Raw genomic sequence first — 24012 nt, 5'->3', positions numbered from 1 at the left:
GATCTCGGCTCATTGCAAGCTCTGCCTCCTGGGTTCACAACATTCTCCTGCCTCAGCCTCCCGAGTAGCTGGGACTACAGGCGCCCGCCACCATGCCAGGCTAAGTTTTCGTATTTTTTTTTTTTAGTAGAGACAGGGTTTCACCGTGTTAGCCAGGATGGCCTCGATCTCCTGACCTCGTGATCCAACTACCTCGGCCTCCCAAAGTGCTGGGATTACAGTTGTGAGCTGCTGCGCCTGACCCCTCATCTTTAAACTCTATTGAACAAATATTTTTAAAAAATCAGTGTGAAGAGGTACATAATATTTATCTGCATGGTGCACAACATCATTAAGTCACCACGTACCTTAATTAATCGCTTGTTTGTTTTAATTCCAAAACCCCTTTTCTGGGGCTTAAGAACTTTAATCTTGTATCTCTGAAAGACAGAAATACAGGTAAGGTAATAGTTATATGACTGGCTCAGATATTGAAATTAATGCATAATAAAAAACCATATTTTAGCATAAATAACACAGAAGTGCTCAATATTTACAATAGGTTCATTCTACCTGTCCTTACATACTTTCTAACTTAACTGATAAGAAGTATTAAAGCGTTATCCTGGGCATTTTATCATTTTGTTTAACTGCTCTTCAGGGTACATTTGTAAATTGGAAAAATATCTTAGAGGCAGGTAGTCAGCAAAGAAGGTGGCAAAAACAGAGGACTGATTTCTGCAAAAATTGTGGGGAAATATGCTGAAAAATTAATTGACTAGAGTCCTTTAGCATTAGAGGTCAAGAAGGAATATGTTGTGTTACAACAGATAGTAGGATCTATACATATGCTTATTCGTCCATTTAACATATAATATTTGAGCACTGAAATCTACTCCAGGCATTTGTTTATGGTACTGAGAAAGAGCAAAGAACAAAACAAATCCTGTTCCTGTGGAGATTTCTTCCTGGAGAGAAGAGAGAGATAGCAATCTATTAACTACATAGTATATCAAATAGCAATGAGTGCTAAGGGGAAAGATAAAGAAGGGAAATAGGGAAAGATTATACTGGGTGAGATGTTGACTGATTTGCTCTTTTATTCTACTTGGAGGGATCTGGGAAGACATCACTGGTAAGGTAAAATTTAAACAGATCTATAAGAAGCAAGGGAGTGAGGCATGAGCTCATCTAGGGGAACGATTTCAGGTAAAGGGAGCAGAAAGCTCAAGAATTAAAGGCATTAGAGCATTCAATTAGGCGGAAGAAGGTCAATATGTGTGGTCATCAGAACAAGAACAAGAGTGGTAAGAGAAGATGTTGGAGAGATAGCAGAGGGTCTAAGTCATGTAAGGCCAACTGTTTATTGTAGGACCTTGTATTTTACTCCAAGAGAGATGGAAAACCATTGGGTTGGGGGGAGTTGGGCAGAAGAGTGAGGTGATCTGAAAGATGTTTTTAAAGGACCACTTTGCTACTGTATTACGCCTATGATGTAGAAGAGAAGCAAGGGAAGATGCACAGAATTCAGCAAGGAACTATTTTAATAACATGAAAAAAAAAAAAAAAAAGACTAGTATGGACTAGGATGGTGAGAAGTGGCCATAATCTGGATATGTGGTGACATGGTTTAACTTTGTGTCCTGACCCAAATCTCATCTCAAATCATAATCCCCATAATCCCCACGTGTCAAGGGAGGGACCTTTTGGGGGGTGATTGGATCATGAGGGCGGTTTCCCTCATTCCATTCTCGTGATAGTGAGTAAATACTCATGAGATCTGATGGTTTCATAAGCGTCTGGCATTTCCTCTGCTTGTGCTTCTTTCTTTCCCGCTGACTTGTTAAGAAGGTTCCTGCTTCGCCTTACACCATGACTGTAAGTTTCCTGAGGCCTCTCAAGCCATGTGGAACAGTGAGTCAATTCAACCTCTTTCCTTTCTAAATTACCAAGTCTTAGGAAAGTTCTTTATAGCAGTGTGAAAACAGACTAATACATGGGGTGAAGGAAGATACCACAGAATTTATTGATAGTTTAGATATGGGGTTGAAGAAGAAGAAGTAAAGGATAAAAGGAGAAAGGATCTCAACAGCAAGGAAAAATTCCTTATCTTCATTTAAGATGGCTCCAAATGTGATAATTATCAATCGATTTAAAGCCTTCTCCTAATGAAAAGAATATACTTGGGAGTAAGTATACCCTTCAGCAAGATCCATGAAATTATTGCTTAGAGAGATATTATTAGAGGAAAACAAATTTGAGGTGAGCCCACACCGAAAAAGTAAATTTAAAGCAGCAATTGAATAACTATAAAGCTAGAGATAGCTTTAGGCAGTATTACTTATACGGTTTCAGTAATGGCCGGTCATAGGTAAAGGGTTTCACTAACAGAACATTAATCTAAGATAATACAAATACAGAATAGAAACTTATTTTGTCACAGATTGAGTTAAAATTATCTGTGAAGAGGTGAAAGTAAAGTGTTTTTTAAAACAAGACCATGAATTCAAAATTGTTGGGAGATAACTCTACATTATGACTACTTTTAATGTTCAAACATGTATCTTAAAGATTTATTTTATCTTTTATATATAATAAAAATTCCACAAGTACCAAGGAAAAAAGATTATGAAAGCAGTCAGAAATTTTGATGTCTCCCAAGGTAGGTGAGAGATTCTGCTTTGTTTATACTGTTGTTGTTTGTTTGTTTTTTGCTTTTCTGTTTTTATTTTTTAATAACTTCCAAAAAATCCCAAAGATGTTGGCAGGGAGAAGACTAAAATTCCATGGAAAATTAAAAACAAAGTGTATAGAAGCTGACAACAACATGTGTTGGGCTGGGTTAATAAAAAAAATATTGTGGTCAATTCAAGGCTAAGTTGACAACTATTATTTCTTTTTCCAGGAAAAAGCCATAAATAGAGATCACTAATATTGACCTAAATGAAGGCAAGGGACAAAAGGAAAACTGCCACATGTAAGAAAAGGGTATTTCTTTCCTTGTGGCCATATGACATTACTTTGGGGAAGCAAAATGAATGACAAAATCTAGACAATGACCTGTGGAATAAAGCTCAAGACTAAATGCAGAAAGATGAGATTAATGAATGCTGAAATTTTAACAAGAGGATAGAATGATGAAATGTCACATTTATTTTATCTACCAAATTGCTAGAACCTAAAATTCCAAAGAATTAGACAGGAGTAAATTTAATAGATGTTAATATGTGTCTATGATTTGCTGGCTCAGGGAGTGAATACTAAATAACAATAAGTTAATCTAGGTAATGATCAATTTTTATTGACCATTATGGGTTAAACATGTTAAAAACATTATCACATTTAGTTTTACAAATACATAGGTCATTTTCGCTATTTCACAATTAAGTTAAAAATTAAGAACATCCAAGCATCTGCACACTTTTACCCCCGTAGTAACCACCCAGTCTGGTGTTTGGGCCTCATCCTATTTCCTCTAGCACATAGTGTTGCTTGCTATGACAGGCAATCTCTCAATATTAGGATTTAATAATTGTCTTTTAGGAACAAAAATATTTTGAAAAGGAATCATATAACAGCTGAATTTCTAGCTTTTGCTCTGAATCCCCTACTTTACCTCTCCAAAGTTCCAACTGATCCAGGGATCCTGGAAACATTAAACAAAATCTGATTGGAGTCCCTGCATATTTAGCTGGTTTCTCACTGCTGCCTGAAAAATACTTCATTGACTTTCTTTTGTAGTTACAACAAATAACTGAATTATTCTTTTCCCTTCTTCACTGAGTCCATCTCCCTTGTATTCTGAGATTACTATTATTTTTTATTTTTAAATAAAAACTTTGAGTCTGAAGAAATTTGAATTCACCTTTTTTTATTTTAAAAGCTCTCTGTGTCATTACTCTCCTTAGTCTTCTATTAAAACCTTCTCTGAAAGAAGGACTGTTCTTTTCAGAGATCTACCATATCATCTCAAGACCAAATTAGTTTCTGGATTAATTTCCACATATCCTCATATTCCAACCAGGACATTTTTCATACCCACTACTCCACACCACGTTATGTTGTAGTTTTCTTTTCCCCAGTTCCTACAAATATGGTCTCTTCCCCAGTCTCCTTACATTACAGATCTTTCTTCTTCATGTCCCAGCTGAATTTCTAACAATAGTCACAATTCATCTATTCCTTATTATATATGCTTTATCTGCTTGTAATTTGCCTTTATTTTACTGCAAATGTTGTCATGAAGGTCATCTGAACCTTCTTATACATCAACTCTGTTGTTTTAGGAGTACAGAGTCTCTTCTGTCTTCTGCAGCATCTGGACATGCTGATAGAGATTTTTTAAAATCTCTCTTCTCTATGAATTTTGGTTTGCAGTTCTTCCCTGTCTCCTTGCATAGTTCTGTCCTCTAAATGCAAGTCTTTTCAATGTTCTATCACAACTTTCTTCTCTGTGTTGACATTATTTCCTTTGTATTGTCATTTGCTTCCATGATGTCAGCTCTTACTTTTAAAGTTTCTGAAATTTACTTTCAATTCATTTTTTAAAATATTTTTATTTCCAGAAAATTTGTTCATCCATGTATTGATTCATTCAGAGATGTATTGGTACCCATTAAAGTCTGGATAACATCATTACTTAGTGAGCTCTGATTTCAATTTTTAGTTCACTATAGCTTACAATAAAATATAAACTAAAATATAACCAATACAACAAAATAAAATGATAGAATCAATGAAAGAGACAAGAAGTGTAAAATAAGTATATGATTGTCTTAGTCCATTTTCTGCTACTATAACAGAATATCACAGATTGGAGAATTTATAAAGAAAAGAAATTTATTTAGCTCATCGTTCTAGAGGCAGGGAAGTCCAAGATTGAGGGGCTGCATCTGGTAAGGGCCTTCTTGCTGCATCATCCCATGGCGGAAGGCTGAAGCAAGTGTGCAAGACAGAGAAAAAAAGGGGGCCAAACTCCCTTGATAACTAACCCACAACTGCAATAATGCATTAATCCACTCTTGAGGGCTTTGCCCTCATGACGTAATCACCTCTTAAAGGTCCTATCTCTTAATATTGTCACAATAGTAACTAAATTTCCACACATATTTTAGAGGAGACATTCAAGTCATAACAATGACAATCTAGGATAAAGGAGACTTGTAGTTAAATACTAAAGTAGGCAGAGCTTCCTAGTAAATATAGTTAAAAGGGAAGCACACTAATGTACACGTCTCATTACTTAATAAAACGGCAAATGTGAAATCATTAAGACTGTATTCTCCATGAAGAATTTGTACCACAAAAAAAATTTTCACGTTATGACAGCAAACAATAAACAATAAGTAAGAATAGTGATGCACAAATGCTTAAGATACTATTTATTTTACAAACATTAGAAACATAGATGCACAGATAAATTCACCAAGCAGATGCTTTCCATTTTAACATGTAACTTCTCAGTGAAAGGAAACTGTCAGTTGCCACTTTGCTAACCTTCTGAGGAATGCCTTCTGAGAATTATAGGAACAGATTTTATAACTGAGGTTTTAAAATTAACATTCCTTTCAGTGAGCTTCACATTGTAGCTCCTTATACTTCAGATATAGTTGATTTGGGCATGAAAGAAAAAGATTTACACAATTTTTTTCAAATATACAACCTGAAGCTAGTGAAAGTTTCCCTGATCTACTTTTCTACTTAAGTAGATACGCAACAACAACTAAATTCTAGTAATCAATTCTTATAAACACACTGGATCAAATTTGGCAAAAATTAGGATGTCTGAAAGGAAAGGGAATAAATACACTTGTACATATATCTATCATGCTATTATTTCATTTGAGTTGCTGTATGACAAAGATCTGGCATGTGTAAATGTCAGGAGGTTATGACTGAGACCTGAATTTTGTGTTCTAACTCCGAGTGGGATAAAATCACATCATGCATTTTACTAATCATCTCAACATATAAATGCACTGTCACTGACGCAAACTTGAGTAGTTTTAGATAAATTCGTATTGCTCCTTAAAGTCATTTATTGTGTAATTATGTTTTGTCCTATGGTAACTGTGGAGTGCAAAAAGATGTCAAGCAAAAGTGAAACCCACACATTTCAGACTTTTTGCCAATTCCTTTGAATGCAAAAGTTGAATTTTGCATTGTTCCACAAGAAAACATAACTTATTCCAGTTAACAGTTGCTTTTTCTTGCAATAACTACCATGTTGAACAACTAATGTTTCAAAATGCACTTTTCAGGAGAAACAGACTTTTGTCAGTTATTTTGAACACCAATGTTCTCAATAGGAAACTAATGTATTTCTCCACAGTGTTGGACCCTAGCCTCAACAAAACAATGCATTACTGTATCAGAATGACATATTTCTTCACTGTTCTCTGAGAAAAACACTACCCAATTACATTGTAAGAAATAAAAAATAAACATTGAGGAAGAAAACAAATAATTTTACTTGCAGAAAAACAAAGTCATAGCTGAATCTTGGCTTATGTTTCAATCTTATATTTTAAATGGTTGTGGTCCTAAAATAACTCCATTTGTTTACCAGCTACCAGGAAAAAAACCAAAAACAAAAAAAGCAACAACAACAAAGTGTGATTCAACTGCCCTGTTTAAATTTCAAATGGTTTTTCAGAACTAAAAAATTGGTCTTTAAATTGATACATGTAAGGTAATTGAGAAGTATTTGTAAAAATGGCATTGCTTACAGGATTTGGTATTATTATTTCTCTTTAAAATATTTGTGATATTGAAAAATAGAATGAGCGTGCAGAAACAAGCAACTATTCAGCATCACATATATAATAGGTAGCCTAAGAGAGGAATGAGGAAAATGTATATATCTTTTAACACAATTTATATACAAAAATTATTATACTGTTAATTAATTAAAGTTTATTGATAGCCATAAGCAAAGTTTTCTGTTAGTGTTATATCTCCTTGTTAGGCTTTTGTGAAGTAGTAGTCTTTTAAAAACAGAAAAATTACTACATTGAAAAAAAAACCCCATGAATTGATGAAATTAGTGAATTTCACTCTAATACTCAAATTTCGTTGTGCTTATAAGAGGGATATTTCTTCACACACCCAAGTCTATCAAGAGGAAAGCCATTCCCTCTGCTCTGCACATGGAGAATCACAGTCAATAGGAAGCCTTTTCACAACATTTTGCATAGCAGATGGACACCACCGGAAAGGAAGTTGGAATCAGAGCTAGCCAACTGCAGGATGGGCCACTGATAGGGTATATACAGCTTCAGCAGATAAACTTCCAGGTCTGGCTGAAGCTATGCATATTAAGGAAGACAAGGGAGGTTAATAGATATGTCTTGCCCATCACAACAAGATACCAGTAAAAATAGATTAGTGGACTAGCCAATTAATTAGCAGTCTAACAAATAATATAAAATAATGTTGGAAGAAGAAAAATAACAAATGTTTTGAGAGTATATTAAGGATAGTCAAGAAAGCACTAATAAAGATCCAGAAATTTGCATAAGTTGTGGCAAGACTCAAATGTTTAAATATATCCAATTATTTATAGTTTTTGCTAATTTCTTTCTAGAAATTACAAAACTGTTGCAAGTGTCGGTTTGTAAGGGCTCACAACTGGCCCTTCATAGGAGAATTGCTCTTAGCTGATGAGAGCCACCTTCTTCCCTTGGGTAACACAGCCAGTGACTGATTCATGCAAGGATGCAAAAGGCCACCCCCCTTGTCTCAGGGGCCAGCCGACAATGCTCCTGTGGTTTAGGTTTCAGAACAATTCACCTTGTGCATCAGGACATGGCTGGGTTTTACCTGAGACCACATCCTTGTACTGCTCCTTCCCCTTCTCTGGCTTGCCTCACACCCTTCCTTAGAGGCTATTTCTAAAGAGCATGCCTCAAAAGAACCCTTGAATGCCTATCTCTGCCTCTGGGAAATCCAATCTAGAGATTCATAATTTAGCTAAGATATCTTTGTATACTCCTTTAAATAGTAAGTTTCTAAATGGCGATCTAACTCTGTGTTCTGAGCACTTCACATGGTTCTTGGCATGTATATACCCACATTTATTCAAGGTAAATATTATCTTACTATCAATTTTAATCTGTTAATAATGTTTATTTTATTTGTATCCTCTATTATCTTTTCCATTAAACCTCCATTATATGGCACTTTAGAAATTCACACAGGCATTAAACCCTTTGGGGAAACAAGTTGATAAATAGATAACATTTAAAACCAATTTACCAATAATAAATCTCTTTGTACTTTTATTTAACTGGATTCTCAATCATTCTCCATATATAGTTATTTGACTACTTAAATGTTCATTTACCTAGGTATTTTCATTACAAATTGATAGACTTTTTAGCATATGTATCAAGATAAAATTTTAGGCATATAAGTTATTTTAATTTTTTTCCTATTCTGTCAGCATTTACAATGTGCATCACTCTCAATTTAGCATTCCTGTTTGTAGGGTATTTTGCAAAAAAAACCACTTTTCCAATGTGTATGAAAATTCATGTACAAAAATATTTATTGTAGCACTGTTTATATGATGAAAAACTCTTCAAGATACATTTTCTAGTGAAAGAATCAGGACATAGAACATTGCAACAGAAAATATGTACCACATTGTATAAAATTCAGGCTATGTAACTAAATATTTACACACCCATAGCACATATACACATCTATGTATTAAATGTATAGACAAAGGTTTGGGTAAAATTCACATCGGTTTAATAAAAATAGTTACCTTTGATGAAGAATGTGGAATTTGGAGAGTCTGGTAAAAGGAAATTTCTTGTTATTTTACATGCTTACGTATTGCTTGACTTTTTTTTTTTTTTTTACAAAGAAAGTATATTTATATAATCCTTCTTTAAAAAAAACTTCAAAAACATAGATAGTTGTGGGGAAAAGAGTAAAAATTACCTTAAAGGAAAAAAGAAACTAATGATCTTTTATTGTCCTTGTCAAATGCTATCATTTTCTAAAACTTTTCTCTCCTTCTTAATTCCTCTATACTTAAGTATGTATCATTCTTATGGCATTTATTCAATTCAAAAATATTAAATTTATACTAGATTCATCTATGAAAATATGTTATTCCTATCTCAAGGAATTCGAAAGAAATGCATTAACAAGAAAGCAATGACCAAAAGCTAAACTACGGCAAACTTGAATGCAATGTTATGGACCTGTGGGAGGCAGAATTTTAAGATGGCCCTCAAGATTCTTCGTTGGTTTGTTACTGGCTTTGGCCAATGGGAAGCACATGCAGGAGATGGGAGACTGAGAGGAAAGGTTCAGGTATTTCTTTCCCATTTCTTTTTTGCTAAGTCACCTTGCTATTGAGCATACACTATGTGTCATTATCCATACATATTACATATATAAACTTCATTTCATTTTCATAACATACCATTGAAGTGGCAGTTATTATTACACACATTTTAAAAATGGCATTAGGTAAATTGTTGTAGGTCATGGAGAGAAAAAATGGTGAAGTCAGAATTTTAACTCAGGTAACCTGACTCCAGAACTAATCACTGTCACATACTATAATCATCTTGGATAACCTGAATTGATGACCTTAGGGAGGAAAGATAAGTTTTACTCTTGAATACACTCATTAGGATCTCAAAAAATAAATAAATAAATAAAACAGACTTTACCACTAATGTTGGGTTCTTTCCCACACTTGATTATTTTTCTGTATTTGTCATGGAAAGAGATGATATTAAGTATATTTTGAAATCTTACCCATTGTTACAATACAATATGAAACTCTTATACTAACAACTTGCAATGCGTCCATATCACTTCATGGTAACACTCAAACTAGGAATAGAAGGGAACTTCCTTAACCTGATAAAAGGCACCTCAACCTGATAAAAGAAAAACATCATAATGGTGAAAGACCACAAGTATTCCCCCTAAGATCAGAAGCAAGGCAAGGTTATCCACTCTCACCAATTTTATGCAAATTGTACTAAAGATTCTAGCCAGGGAAATTAGGCAAGAAAAGGAAATTTAAAAAAATCTGGATTGGAGAGGAAAAAGTAAAATTATCTCCAATTACAGATAATATAATCTATACAGAAAATTCTAAGCAATGAACAAGAACACTGAGCCATTAGAGCTAATCAATAAGTCAGCAAGGTTGCAGAATACAGGATCAGTATACAAATAACAGTGGTATTCTCTATACCACAATAAATAATCCAAAAATGAAATTAAATTCATTTATGATACCATCAAAAATATTTAAATATTTGGGAGTATATTTAACAAAAGTGCCAGATTTGTACTCTGAAAATTTCAAAACATTGTTGAAAGAAATTAAGGAAGTTTAAATAAATAAAAAGAAATCTCATGTTCTTGGATTGTAAAACTTAAATGGCATAAGTATTATGAATTGGAAAATTTAAATGGCATGATTGTTGTGGATTGGCAAACTTAAATGGCACAAATGGCTAAGTGATATTTAAAACTTAAATATTATTTAAATGGCAATAATCTGTAAATTGACCTTCTGATTCAATGCAATTCTGATTAAAATCTGGCTGTCATTTTTGCAGAAATTGACAAGCTCTTCTTAAAATGTATGTGGAAGGACAAATGACTCAGAATAACCAAAACAGTCCTTTAAAAGAACAAAACCACGCACTGTGGCTCACACCTGTAATCCCATAACTCTGGGAGGTTGAGGCAGGAGAATCACTTGAGGTCAAGGGATCAAGATCAGTCTGCACGATAGAGTGAGACCCCACCATAGACAGATATTCCCTTGAGGCAAATGCAAGTCAAAACTATAATAAAGATACTACTTCATACACACTAGGATTGCTATCGTCAAACAGACAGACAATATCAAATGTTGATGAGGATGGAGAAAAATTAGAACACTCATACATTGGTAGTGGGAATGTGAAATATTGAAGCTGCTTTGATAAACAGTCAAGCAGTTCCTCAAGTGGTTAAGCATAAAATTACCATATGGCCCAGCAATTACTTCCACACCTCAGTACATACCCAAAATAATTGAAAATATATGTTCACATAAAAACGTATACATAATGTTTATAGCGTTATGCACAATAGCCAAAAAATATAAACAACCCAAATGCACATAACTGATGAATGGATAAACAAAATGTAGTACATTCACACAACTATATGATTCAGCCACAAAAAGGAATGATGTGCTGATCCTTGCTACAACATGGATTAACTTTGGAAACAGTATGCCAAGCGAAAGAAGTTAAACACAAAATACTACATATTGCATGATTAAATTCATGTAAAATGTCCAGAATGGGCAAATTCATAAAGATATAAAATAGATTAATGGTTGCCAGGAGCTAGGGGAATTGAGAATTAAAGAGTGATTGCCATTGGGTTTAAAGTTCCTTTTCAGGGTGATATTATTCTGGAATCACATAGTGGTAATTGTTGTACAATCTGTGAATATACTTTAAAAGACACAGAATTGTATACTTTAAGAGAACTAATTTTATGGTGAAGAACATCTTACTTAAAAATACGTATTAGGTAAATTACATGGAAACAAGATTCATTTGTAAATGGGTTATGCTGATATATAGTAGGTATTCAACAAATATTTGTTGAAAAAATGAATGCATAGTAACTCTGTTTAAGAATAGAAATTATAGAAAACTACACTATGTGAAGTATAATTAAGAATTTAATCATAAGTAGCCAAGATCAGAAAACTAAAAATAGAAATATTTTGAGAATGACAACTGTTATAGAGTTTTGAACCATTTGCCCTTTAAAAAGTACCATTTTTTCCCTGAATAACTCAATGTGGAATTACTAAGTAATATCTGAATACAGTGTTGTCAAAAATTACTTGCTAAGGGTTATTTGAAATGGACGTTTAATGGAGTAGATCCCTTAAGGTTCTATTTAAGAACTGTGGTTTTTGCAAAGGTTTTAAGTTAAAATGAAATTTTAGGAGAGATTAATCAATTCTGACTTGTTACAAAAGATTGTAATCATGCTAAGCCCTGAATTGTTCTCCAGTATATTCTGTACCTAAAATTGACAAAAACAGACCTTTTTTCTTTCACCTTACAGTTAGGACACGTATTTTAAGAGATGGTGATATTTATTCCAAGTTTATTTAGGTAAATACAGTGATCAATTTTGACTTCATTTGAGATGAATATGACAGAAAATGGAAGCTTGGTAAAGCTGCTCTTTATTTCACTTCTAACCTCTTTAATTTCTTTAAAAGTGATCTTATTTGAAGCATGTGTGCATGTCATATAAATATATGTATCTATATCTATGTAGATATATACTAATCTCTTTGTAGATGTACAAATATCTATGGATTATCAAATTTACTGGTATATATTTAGGCAATTAACAAGTAAGTTAATCATACCAGTTATAAATTTCAAAGAAGAAAGATAATAAAATGTTAACTCTAAATTGCAGGTTATAACTTTAAAAAGGTACATTTTTAGACTGTAATACTGCTAGATTAGTCACAGTATTGTGTTAAAATTGACAACCAACTTGACTTAAGCAATGAGTACATGTTCTAATTAAGCTTAACATTCTTGGTGGTGAAGGAGCATTTTCTTAGTATATGTTAAACAGTAGTGAGATGCATTAATGCAATTGCTCTGGAGTAAATACAATTTTGGTACCAATGTCCTGACTTCATAAACAAGTGAGAACAAATGAACACACCCAATCTAACCTGGCTTTGATAATTTGCCGGGTGGTTTTTGTAACTAATCCACAATATACACCTATTTGCTTGCCAGATTTTCAAGTGTCTCCAAGTTATCTTGCAGTTTGTGATAGCATTCATTCTTTCTATTAGGGTGTTACTCTCCTTAGTGACATCTTCAGATTCAGAGATCACATTCATTTGACTAATAACAGACATCTTTTCCTAGTTACTATACTTTCCTACAAAAAGAATATAGTGGTGCTACCAAAAGAGGATTGCTGCAGCATCCTCTCTTCCAATTATGTTTTTCCAAAACATAATTGGAAAATACAAGTATACACTTAAAAACACATAAATATTCCTAGAGGGACACCTCCTTGAACCCACTCATTCTGTAAACTAACAAGCAGTGAGACAGGCCCAAGATCACAGATGTAATAACCAGATCCAAGCGCAAGTCCTGGCATCTACCCCTGCATATACTCCCACAGCTGTGTCTAATGTGCTTGTCATTTCTACAGCAACTCTCCTCTTAAATGTGATGAAGAACATACCAAAGAGTTTCCTGTCTTTTTATTGAAGGCATACGTGCTATTTTAATTGATTTTATAGTACCAATATGGTACCATCAACATAACCCTAATGAAAGAGATATTTCTCATGGTCGTGGCAACCTACAAAATAAAATTTTTCTCATTTCTCCAAAAACAGTTCTAGAGTCTGTCAATAAGCAGCCTTTCTATTTGTATAGTTGCCATCTCAACGTGTCCACAGCTTTGATCTCTGCTTTTCTTACTTAACATCGTAGCATATATTCTCTGTTACTATGCAGATAAAATTATATATACATTTTATATTTTTTATCTTTAAAAGATGCCTAATATTTTAGTATGCTCACGTGCCAAGAGTAATTTAGCTATTCCTATAAGTGGACATTTAAGTTGCTTATATTTTTCCATTTTTTAAAAAACAGTGTTGCAATGAATATATTTCTGAGTTTTTCCCTATACATTTTATATTATTACCTTAAATTTGATATGCAGATATGGATTAACCTGATGAGCTATGTATAGTTTAAATTATTCTTTATTTTTATATTGCTTCCCAAAAGGGTTCTTCCCATTAAAATAGTTCCAATAATACATAAGGATATTTTTCATTCGATCCTCACCTACTGCATGTATTATTACTAAAACATTTTTTAAATAGTCCAAATACTGTATTTATATTAATTTATTTATATGTTCATGTTTGCTAAATTAGGTTATTTTTCTGTATGTTTTTTATGTGTTTATGGCTGTTACCTCTTAAATATCAATTGTCTTCTTTCTTGATTCATTAATATGAATATACTTATGTTAATCTTACATTTAATTTTTTTGAAAAAATTTATTCACTAATTATTAACTCATTCAAACAATTGCTAAATGACCATTACATATAACTGGCCCTGTGCTAAGCCCTGAGTCTTCACAGTCTTTACCCTCAAAGAGAAATAGAAATTATGACACATAGATTGTGATTAAGAGGCAAGGCAAGAAAAAAAAACTCCTGCATAGGGAGCTTTATTCGAGGTAATAAATAAACTAGATGTAATCCACCTGGAGGAACAGCTGGATCCAACAAATAGTAAGGTCCTGACAGGTAGGAAAGGATGGGGTTATGCAAAGAAGCTTCTTGACTGCTTTTCAATTTCATGTTTGACAAGTGGAATCATATACGTTCTAGGGAGGAAAGTCTCAACTCTGCAGTTTGGTTGGTTGGTTGGTTGCTTGCTTGCTTTTTTTTCGGATACGAAGTCTTGCTCTGTCGCCCAGACTGGAGTGCAATGGTGCAATCTCACTCACTGCAAACTCCGCCCGCCAGGTTCACACCATTCTCCTGCCTCAGCCGCCCAAGTAGCGGGGACTACAGGTGCCCGCCACCATGCCCAGCTAATTTTTTGTATTTTTAGTAGAGATGGGGTTTCACTATGTTGGCCAGGCTGGTCTCAAACTCCTGACCTCAAGTGATCCACCCACCTCGGCCTCCCAAAGTGATGGGATTACAGGTGTGAGCCACCATGCCTGGTCAGCTCTGCAGCTTTTTACTGTTTCTAGGGGTCCTGTACCCTAACACATACTAAGATCCCTTGTGCATCAGAGGAGGTCTGGAGTTGTGTATATACTCGACTAGGGCAGGTGGAAAGACCTCAGGCTTGGATAAAGTGGACCACCCTCATGGATTCCCAAACCAATTCAGTGAAATTTTCTGAGGATAGTATGAAAATCTTAAAAGCGATCAGTATACTCCATCCTTTTTTCTTTTTCCCACTTCTGCAAAGAAGACTATTCACAGGCATATCTTGTCTCCCATGACACTAACCATGTAAGAATATGGCCATACATTGTTATGTTCAAAATGCAATGGATGCGGAAGTGTTTTGAACAGTGAGATGCATCACACACACTAGTTTTTACTTCTGCCTTTTGTGTTACTTCTGTGCTAGAGGTAATGAATTGTGCTTAGCCACCTACACATTCTCTTTTTACATAAGCTAGACAATACAACCAGACAAGCAGCAGCTTACACTGTAGCTGTGGAAATTGAAATCAAATTATTCTCCTTTATATGGCAATTATAAAGCTAACTTTATAGAGGAGCTAAGTTTATATGGCATTATATCTGTTTTCATTCATTTTTTAAAAAACAAAGTAAAATAACTTTACTGGAAATGTGTTTACAACATGAAGTGTTTGGAAGATTTTACTCATATCCTTTAGGGTGGTCAAGTATCGTGAGAGAGAAAAGAGTGGTTACATCTTGAGGGGCATGATCTAAATTAAAATTTCATTTTCTAAATTTGAATAATGAGGAAAATTTTATAAATTGAAATGGAACAGAGAAAGCTGAACTATTAATCATCAACACCAAAAGAAAAAAAAAAACAGATGCAGTAATTACTGTACTGGGTTAATTTTAAGAAATATAGAAAATACTGTATAATTTTAGAATCCATAAAAGTGTATGTGTTTCCAAATTGGAAATGCATATGAGTAGTGCAATAACAATAATGAATTATACTGCTCAACTTTATCGCATTGTGGCTCTTTCTATTCTTTTTTTAAAATTTTTTTATTATACTTTAATTTCTACAGTACATGTGCACAACGTGCAGGTTTGTTACATATGTATACATGTGCCATGTTGGTGTGCTGTACCCATCAACTCATCAGCACTCATCAACTCATCATTTACATCAGGTATAACTGAGATGAGTATTCTTATGGCAGATGGGCAGATTCTTATGGCAGTCTAATATTAATTAGACTTCTGGTAAGTTTTCTTAGGAAAAACTTACATGTAGAAATATAAATTTAAAAGTACACTTCAGACATGAAGGTATTTAGAGAACAGCATGCATAATTGTACTCAAATACTATTTTTGAAAACTGTGGGCCAGGTGCAGTGGCTTGTACCTATAATCCTAACACTTTGGGAGGCCAAAACGGAAGAATAGCTTGAGCCAGGAGTTGAAGAACAGCTTGGGTAATATAATGAGCCCCAATCTCTACCAAAAATAAAAAAAAATAAAATTAGTTGGGCGTGGTAGTGTGCGTCTGTAGTCCTAGCTACTTAGGAGGCTGAGGTGGGAAAATTGCTTGAGCTTGGGAAGTGGAGGCTGCATTGAGCCAAGATCACGTCACCGCATTCCAGTTTGGGTGACAGAACAAGACTTTGTTTCCAGAGAAGAAAGAAAGAAAGAAAGAAAGAAAGAAAGAAAGGAAGGAAGGAAGGAAGGAAGGAAGGAAGGAAGGAAGGAAGGAAGGAAGGAAGGAAGGAAAGAAAGAAAGAAAGAAAGAAAGAAAGGAAGAGAGAGAGAAAGAGAGGGAGGGAGAGAGGGAGGAAAGGAAGGAAGGAAGGAGGGAGAAAGGAAGGAAGGAAGAAAGGGAGGGAGGAAGGAAGGGAAGGAAGGAAGGAGAAAAAAATTGTGCAATATAGACTGTGATTAGGAATCAAGACAAGAAAAATTATCATTATTGCATAGGTAGTCCTATTGCAGACAAATGAGCTAGATTTATACTAGCTGTATGTCACTCCACATATCTAGTCACAAAACACCTACTTCTATAAATTTTTTCATTTCACAAAAGAAATATTCCTCCTTATTACTTCATCCAAATGAAAATTCAAGTGATGGAAATAACCTGAAAGCTTTAACTGCAGACTTCATTTTAGCTCTAAGATTATGTGGACTGTAACTGGCAAGTGTGTTGTGAGGATGTAATGAATACCAGGAGCAGAAATAATCAGTTCCATCATTCTAGGCGTTATTTAAACAATGGTTTATACAGTGACATGGGCAGCAAGAAATCTGTTCTCCTCCCCCAGCTGGAATAGTCACGCTGAGCTGATCTATTCAATAATTACTGGCTAAATATTTACAACAAGTTGCTTTTGTTTTAAAGCTCAGAGTCAAGATATTTAGAAACTATGAAGAGTTTATTTCCAGAGGTCACAAATTAACATTCTTGACTTTAGGAAAACATAACCATATATGGTATAACATTTTTATTCGTGGTAGTAATATATCAGAGGACAAGTCCTGATTGGGTGTGAAATATTGAGCTCTCCTCTGCCAAAGCTTACCAAATAGTTAGAAATCATTTTCATTGTTAATTTGTTTAATGCTTAAACTGCTATTTGTTCTCTTTAATACATACTGAAGATTATAAAACTTGAACTAATTAATTGACAATCATGTTAAAGCAGCATTATCGGATTGCCATCTAGTATCTGAATCAGATTTCATGAAAAGGTGATTTTGTTCTTTTCAATCCTATAGAAAAAAAGGTAAAACTATACATAATGATTTCATTTTTTGTAATGTGCTTTTACAGGAAGAAGCACTTATTGAAGAGAATCCCAAGAATGAACTGATTGAGTTTTTCACAATAACTTACCACACATAAGCTAGAGAGCAATATATGTTTCAGCACAGTTACCAGACACTTCAGAGACTGGGCCTCGCTGTCCCTCCAGCCCCCAATTTTTGGGCTCCTCGCTTCCTTTCCTGTGCTTTAACAGCATCTTCTTTCCTGGTCCGCAACATGCAATTCCCCCTTTCACTTCAAGGAGCCTGTAGGTCCTATTCTCTCTCTCTCTCTCTCTCTCTCTCTCCTAATAGCTTCTCCCTTCACAGATTACCCACCAAGAAGGATGTAAGTCACTCTTCCAAGTTTGTGGCCTATGTGTATGTGCAAGTGTGTGAAATAAAACACAGATAGAGAAGTACACACAACAAAAAGGTATACTTTAATGATTCCGTTTCACTCCTAATAGTATTGGTGAACGCAAATTCTTTATTTTAATGTACTCCAATTTGTAATCTTTAATGTTTTTGTGTGTTCTACTTCATAAATTTTTCTCCACCCAATGCTGTAGACTGAATGTTTATGCCCCCTTGTCTCCAAATTCATATGTTAAAACTTAGTTCTAAATGTGATGTTTGTTTCTTACAAATCTCATTTTGAAATGTGATTCCCCAATGCTGAAGATGGGGCCTCATTGGAGGTGTTTGGGTCGCGGGAGTGGAGCTCTCATGAATGGTTTGGTGCCCTCCCTGTAGTAATTAGTTATCACTCTATTAGTTCGTGCAAGAGCGGGTTGTTTAAAGAGCCTGGGACCTCTCTTGCTCCCCTTCTTACATGTGACACACTTGCTCCTCCTTCACCTTCTGCCATGATTGTCGGCTTCCTGAGGCCTTCACCAGAAGCAGATGCTGGCACCATATTTCTTGTACATCTGTAAAACCATGTACCAAAATAAACCTCTTTTCTTTATAATTTACTCAGAATCAGGTCTTCCTTTATAGCAATGCAAAACAGATTAATGCAGATGGTATTAGGAGATAAGGTTATGGGAGATGATTAGGTCATGAGGGAAGAGCTAAGAGCTCTCATGAATGGGATTAATGCCCTTATCAAAGAGGACTTAGAGAGCTCCTTTGCCTTTTCTGCCATGAAAGAACAGAGTGAGAAGGAACCAAAAAGTGGGCCCTCAAAAGACAGTAAATCAGCCAGTGACTTAATCTTGGATTTCCCAGCATCTAAGCCTGTGAGAAATAAATACAGCATCTGTTGTTTATAAGTCATTTAGTCTGCAGTAGTTTGTTATAGCAGCCCAAACAAAGACACCAAAGTGATGAAGATATTTTTTACGTTGCTTTCTAAAATACTGTTTTGCCTTTTGCCAACAGCTTTTCCTTTCAGAATTCAGAATTATTTTTTGTATTTGTACTTTTATTGTTGCTATGAGATAGAAGTCAACATCTTAGGCAGAGAGAACAGCTAGCACTAAGACAGCTGTCAGGATCCTGAGTCTAAGCAGGAAGAGGAAGAAGAGGAGGCTGGAGCCGGTGAATGAGGCAAGAGAGAGAGGAAATGAGGTGTAGAGGCAGCCATTGCCATGTACTGAAGAACCTCTTTGACCTTGGTAACCTTTTTAAATTTTATTCTAAATATATGGGAAGCTATTTAAGAATTAGGAACAGGAGTGTGATATGATAAGATTTACCTCACTAAGAATCACTGACTACTGTGAGAATAATTAACAGAGATGCACAAGTAAATGCAGGTGAACCAGTTAGGAGGATTCTGAACTTTGCCAAGTGAGAGATCACGGAGGCTTGGACTGGGATCCCAACAGTGGAGGTGGTGAACCGTGAACAGACTTGAGGTTTGTTTTGAAAGTAATGTTAACAAGGTTTTCTGATAGATCAGATATAGGCTTGAGAGAGAGAAAGTCATCAAATACGATTCCAAGATGATGATATTTACTGAGATAAGAAAAACATCAGTTAACATTTTGTTGGGTCAGCAAAACTCTGATCCAGGTTATGAATATTTCCAGAAGTAGTCTATATCACCAATTTTGGACTTGACGATAAAAAATTACCTTGCATTTGATAATGCCTTCCTAATGTATAAGTTTATCAGTTACTATATCTTAAAGTTAGTATACAAAATAACTTTTAGATATTTGTCAAGCATTCTCATAGGCACTATTCATTCAATCATCCCCTTGAAAGGTTCGCAGAGCCATTAGCCCCTCTTACTTTCAGCAGAGGAAGAATAAATACAATATTTAATAGGTAGCAAAGTTGAATCTTCAACTGTCTATGACTCTAGAATTCCTTGCTTCTTTTATATATCTTATGTAACCTTAGTAACTGCAATATCAATGGCTAAGTACAAAGCCACTAATAAGATGTTTGCTAATTGGTTGATTGAATGGTACACACCTGTTACATCTGGGCAAAAAAGATTCTTACTCAACTATCTACTGATTACACCAGGAAGCCAAAACCTAATTCTATTTCTTCTACTTGATGGTGTTGTCTATTTCTAATTAAGTTTATCTAGAAATATTTAACTTCTAAGCCTAAACATATTTTCTAATTAAAGTATATGAACATACCCTGGAGTTATCTCCCTGCTAATTTTTCCCAATCTGTTTATTTGAAATCTCCTTAGCGAGGAAGTATGAATTGAAGCATGAATGATAAAGAACGAAATGTTGTTTCTACCTGAACTTAAAAATTCAACAGAAAGAACTCATCAGCAGCAATTAGTGTCAAAACCCAGATGGTCAGAAGAGACAGACCGTCACCTGATTTTATTAATTTATTAAGGAAACGTTTAACGTTGAAATGGGTCTTCAGAAATGTACCCCAAATATGTTATTTTTCCAATGGGCTAATTTAATTAATTCCAACTGGGTTAATTTGAACACATTATCTTTGTTTATCTAAAGAGAAAGAACAGGTACAATAAGTTCTAATATAGTGAACAGAAGACTGAACCCTTTAAATAATTAATGTGAATTCAAGTAACAATAGTTTAAAATCTGAATGTGTTAAATTGTCCCCTTAGAGTAAAAGTAAAAATAAACTTGTGATACCTGGCATTTGTAAAGTGCTTTATAAATTCCACAAAGTGCTTGTACATATTCTGATTTGATATTTACTATCACCCTTAATTATATCCATAGCTTACATTCAATTTAATGACTGTGCCGGGCATCATGCTCGATGTTTTACATACATTATCTTATTACATTTTTTTCTAATAACTTACAAATTAGGTTAGTCAAGTAAGGTTTTTGGTGATCAGACAAATATATACCGTCTAACTTAAAATTTAAAATATGCCAATTTTAAAGACTGGAACTAACGCAAATTGAAACACTTTCTTTAAAAGCATCCAGTTCCAATGCTTCTTCAGACTTTATCACATTCTGTCCAAGGTTCACATTTTTATGACAGTCTATCTGGCCTGACTTGGAGTTTGTACCCATTCTCTTGCCCAGATGTTTCAACCTGATTAAGACTAATTTCTGAGTTTGGAAGGTGGAAATAAAAGAAGATTGCTTTACCTGTAACCACTTTGGCATTGACATAGAAACTAAAGCATACCACATAACATTTAAAGGGAAAAAAACACATGAAAAGTTAATGCTACCTCCCAGATTTCCAGACTCAGTAGAGAGAAAAGAGGAGAAATCTCAGGCTATATACACAAGGCAAAAGAGAGGTTGGGTGGCTCCTGCAGCTTTTAAGTCTCTAAGAAGCTACATCAGTCTCGATAGTCACCAAGAAACAGACCTTCTGACAGCAAGTCCAGCAGATTTAATAGTAGTGGGACATCTGGGGGCTTCACTCTAGCAGGAGTGAAACCAGATTTTGGCTTGTAAATAGGCTAGAGTTGGGGGTTGAGGTGCAAGTCCAATGTCTGCCCTGGAGAGATGGTCATAGATAGGGCCCTGTCTTCTTTGGTCAGCATTCTATGAAGGAAATACAACCGCCAAGAAATAATCAACAAATATGAGAGAAAGCTTTTGAGAGAAGGAAAGCAGTTGGGGTAGGTGCATGTTTTGGAGTGGGGATATGGTGAGCCTGCTGTCAGGGGAAGGAGAAGGCCGCTGGCAGCAGCAGAAAAAGGGATAGTAAAATAAAGGTCTGCTCCTTCCCTTGCCCACTGTGTTCAATTATTGGGAAAATCATTGATAGTTCTCTGGCCTCAGAACTCTATGGCAACTACCACTGGGGCTGGTGTTCTCAGAGGAACTATCAGAGCAGCACTGAAGCGGGGTTGGGCATGGGAATTGATGAAAACACATGATACAGATTGGGCATACCTAATTCAAAAACCTGAAATTCAAAATGCTCCAAAATCTAACTTTTTTAACATTAACATGACACCACAGGGGTGGATGAAATAGTGTTCTTTCTGCTTTCTGATGGCTTAATCGATATGAACTTTGTTTCGTGCACAAAATTATTTAACAGATTGTATAAAACTACATTCAGGCTATGTATGTAAGGTGTATATGAAACATAAGTAAATTTTGTATTTAGACTCGAGTCCCGTTTCTAAGATAGCTCATTATATATATATATATGAATGCAAATTTTATATTTTATATATATATATGCAAATATTCCAAAATCTGAGAAATCTGAATTCTGAAATCTGAAACACTTCTGGTCCCAAGCTTTTCAGACAAGAAATAGTCAACCTGTATCTACCAGACATGGCATTTTGCCTTTTTATCCAGACCCCTCCAAACTCTAAGGTTTGGTGGACTACTTCCTAGGGTGACTGCCTCCTACCAATTCTGCATTTTCCTGAGTATTTAGAGATAAGTAGCAGTTGCTCAGGTGATAGCTAATAAGAGTGATTGCTGCCAGGCACAGTGGTTCACACCTGTAATCTCAGAACTTTGGGAGGCTGAGGTGGGTGGATTGCCTGAGTCTAGGAGTTTGAGATCAGCCTGGGCAACATGGCGAAACGCTGTTTCTACTAAAAATACAAAAAATTAGTTGGATGTGGTGGTGTGCACCTGTAGTCCCAGCTATTCGGGAGGTTGAAGTGGGAGAATCACCTGAGCCCAGGAAGTCTAGGCTACAGTGTGCTGAGATTGTGCCACTGTGCTCCAGCCTGGGCAACTGAAGTGAGCCTCGGTCTCAAAAAAAAAAAAAAAGTTAATGAATTATGATTTTCTGTTGGCTGAACCTTTCCTCCCTAAGAATTATCTCTCTCAACTCATTAACTGACTAGGCTGGGGTCTGGCCTTCAGATTTCCCTAATATTCACTCCAGACAGAATAGCTGATACCAAACCTCACAGGCTAAGATAACTGGAAACCCAATAACTACAGCTACTTTGAATAAAAATTAAAAACTGAAATACGTATACCATCTAAGGCAAATGCTATTATTATTAGCTAATCACACACTATTTACACATAACTTCACATGTAAATTCAAACCACTGCATTAAAAAGCTCAAGTTAAAGCTTACACCAATGTGAGAGCTCTTACTAAAAAATGTGAATGCTGGTCAGGCAGAAAGAATGGAGTTGTGAAGAATGAAATGATGAAAATAAAGTGCCTATATGCCTAGTATAAAGTAGGCAGTTATTAGTTAGAATTTCTGTCTTACTTTTAGCAATCATACACTTTGTAAATAAAAAGCCAGGTTTGTGTCTTTTTTTAAAATTGGTACAGCTTCAGGCACTGTATGGGTTTTCTGAGGCTGCTGTAACAAATGCCACAAACATGGTGGCTTGAAATAGCAGAAATTTATTCTCTCACAGTTCTGGAGGGCAGCATCTGAAATCAGTGTTGTTGGTCTGAAATCAAAATGTGGCAGGGCTGCGCTCCTCAGCAAGCTCCCGGGGAGAGAATCTGTGTCTTGCCTCTTTCAGTTTCTGGTAGCTGCTGACATTTTTTGGCTTGTGGCTACATCACTCCAGTCTTCGTGGAATCTCCCTCTTCTTCGTCTTCACACTCCCATGTTTGTTTCAAATATCCCTCTGTTTGTCTCTTGTAAGGACACTTGTGATGACATTGGGGCAAGATAATCCAGAGAAATCTCCCATCTCAGGATTCTTAACTTGATAACCATTGACAAAGACCTTTTTTTTTTTTTGTCATATAAGGCAAAGTTCATGGGTACTAGGAATTAAGATGTGGGATGCACTTTTTAGCCTACACCACAAACACTTATGCTAACACATAGTAAGGTGTTAACAACTATTTGTTGAATAAAATCTCTTTCCAAAGCCTCTTTCTGCTGACTCTTCTAGCTCTCATGATCTGTATTATTGACAGCACTTTGTCATATACTCATAGATATGCCACTTGTCATATACTCATAGATATGTTATTTTTACATCTTTTCTCTTCACTCCTTCCAGGGATCAGCTAACAAAAGTGCTTTTAAGCAACATGACTGTGAAGAAGACATCATAGACTTGTT

This window comes from Colobus angolensis, unplaced genomic scaffold (genome assembly GCF_000951035.1).
Source record: "Colobus angolensis palliatus isolate OR3802 unplaced genomic scaffold, Cang.pa_1.0 Scaffold48, whole genome shotgun sequence".
NCBI classification, from domain to species: domain Eukaryota; kingdom Metazoa; phylum Chordata; class Mammalia; order Primates; family Cercopithecidae; genus Colobus; species Colobus angolensis.
This window is presented reverse-complemented; position numbering follows the sequence as displayed.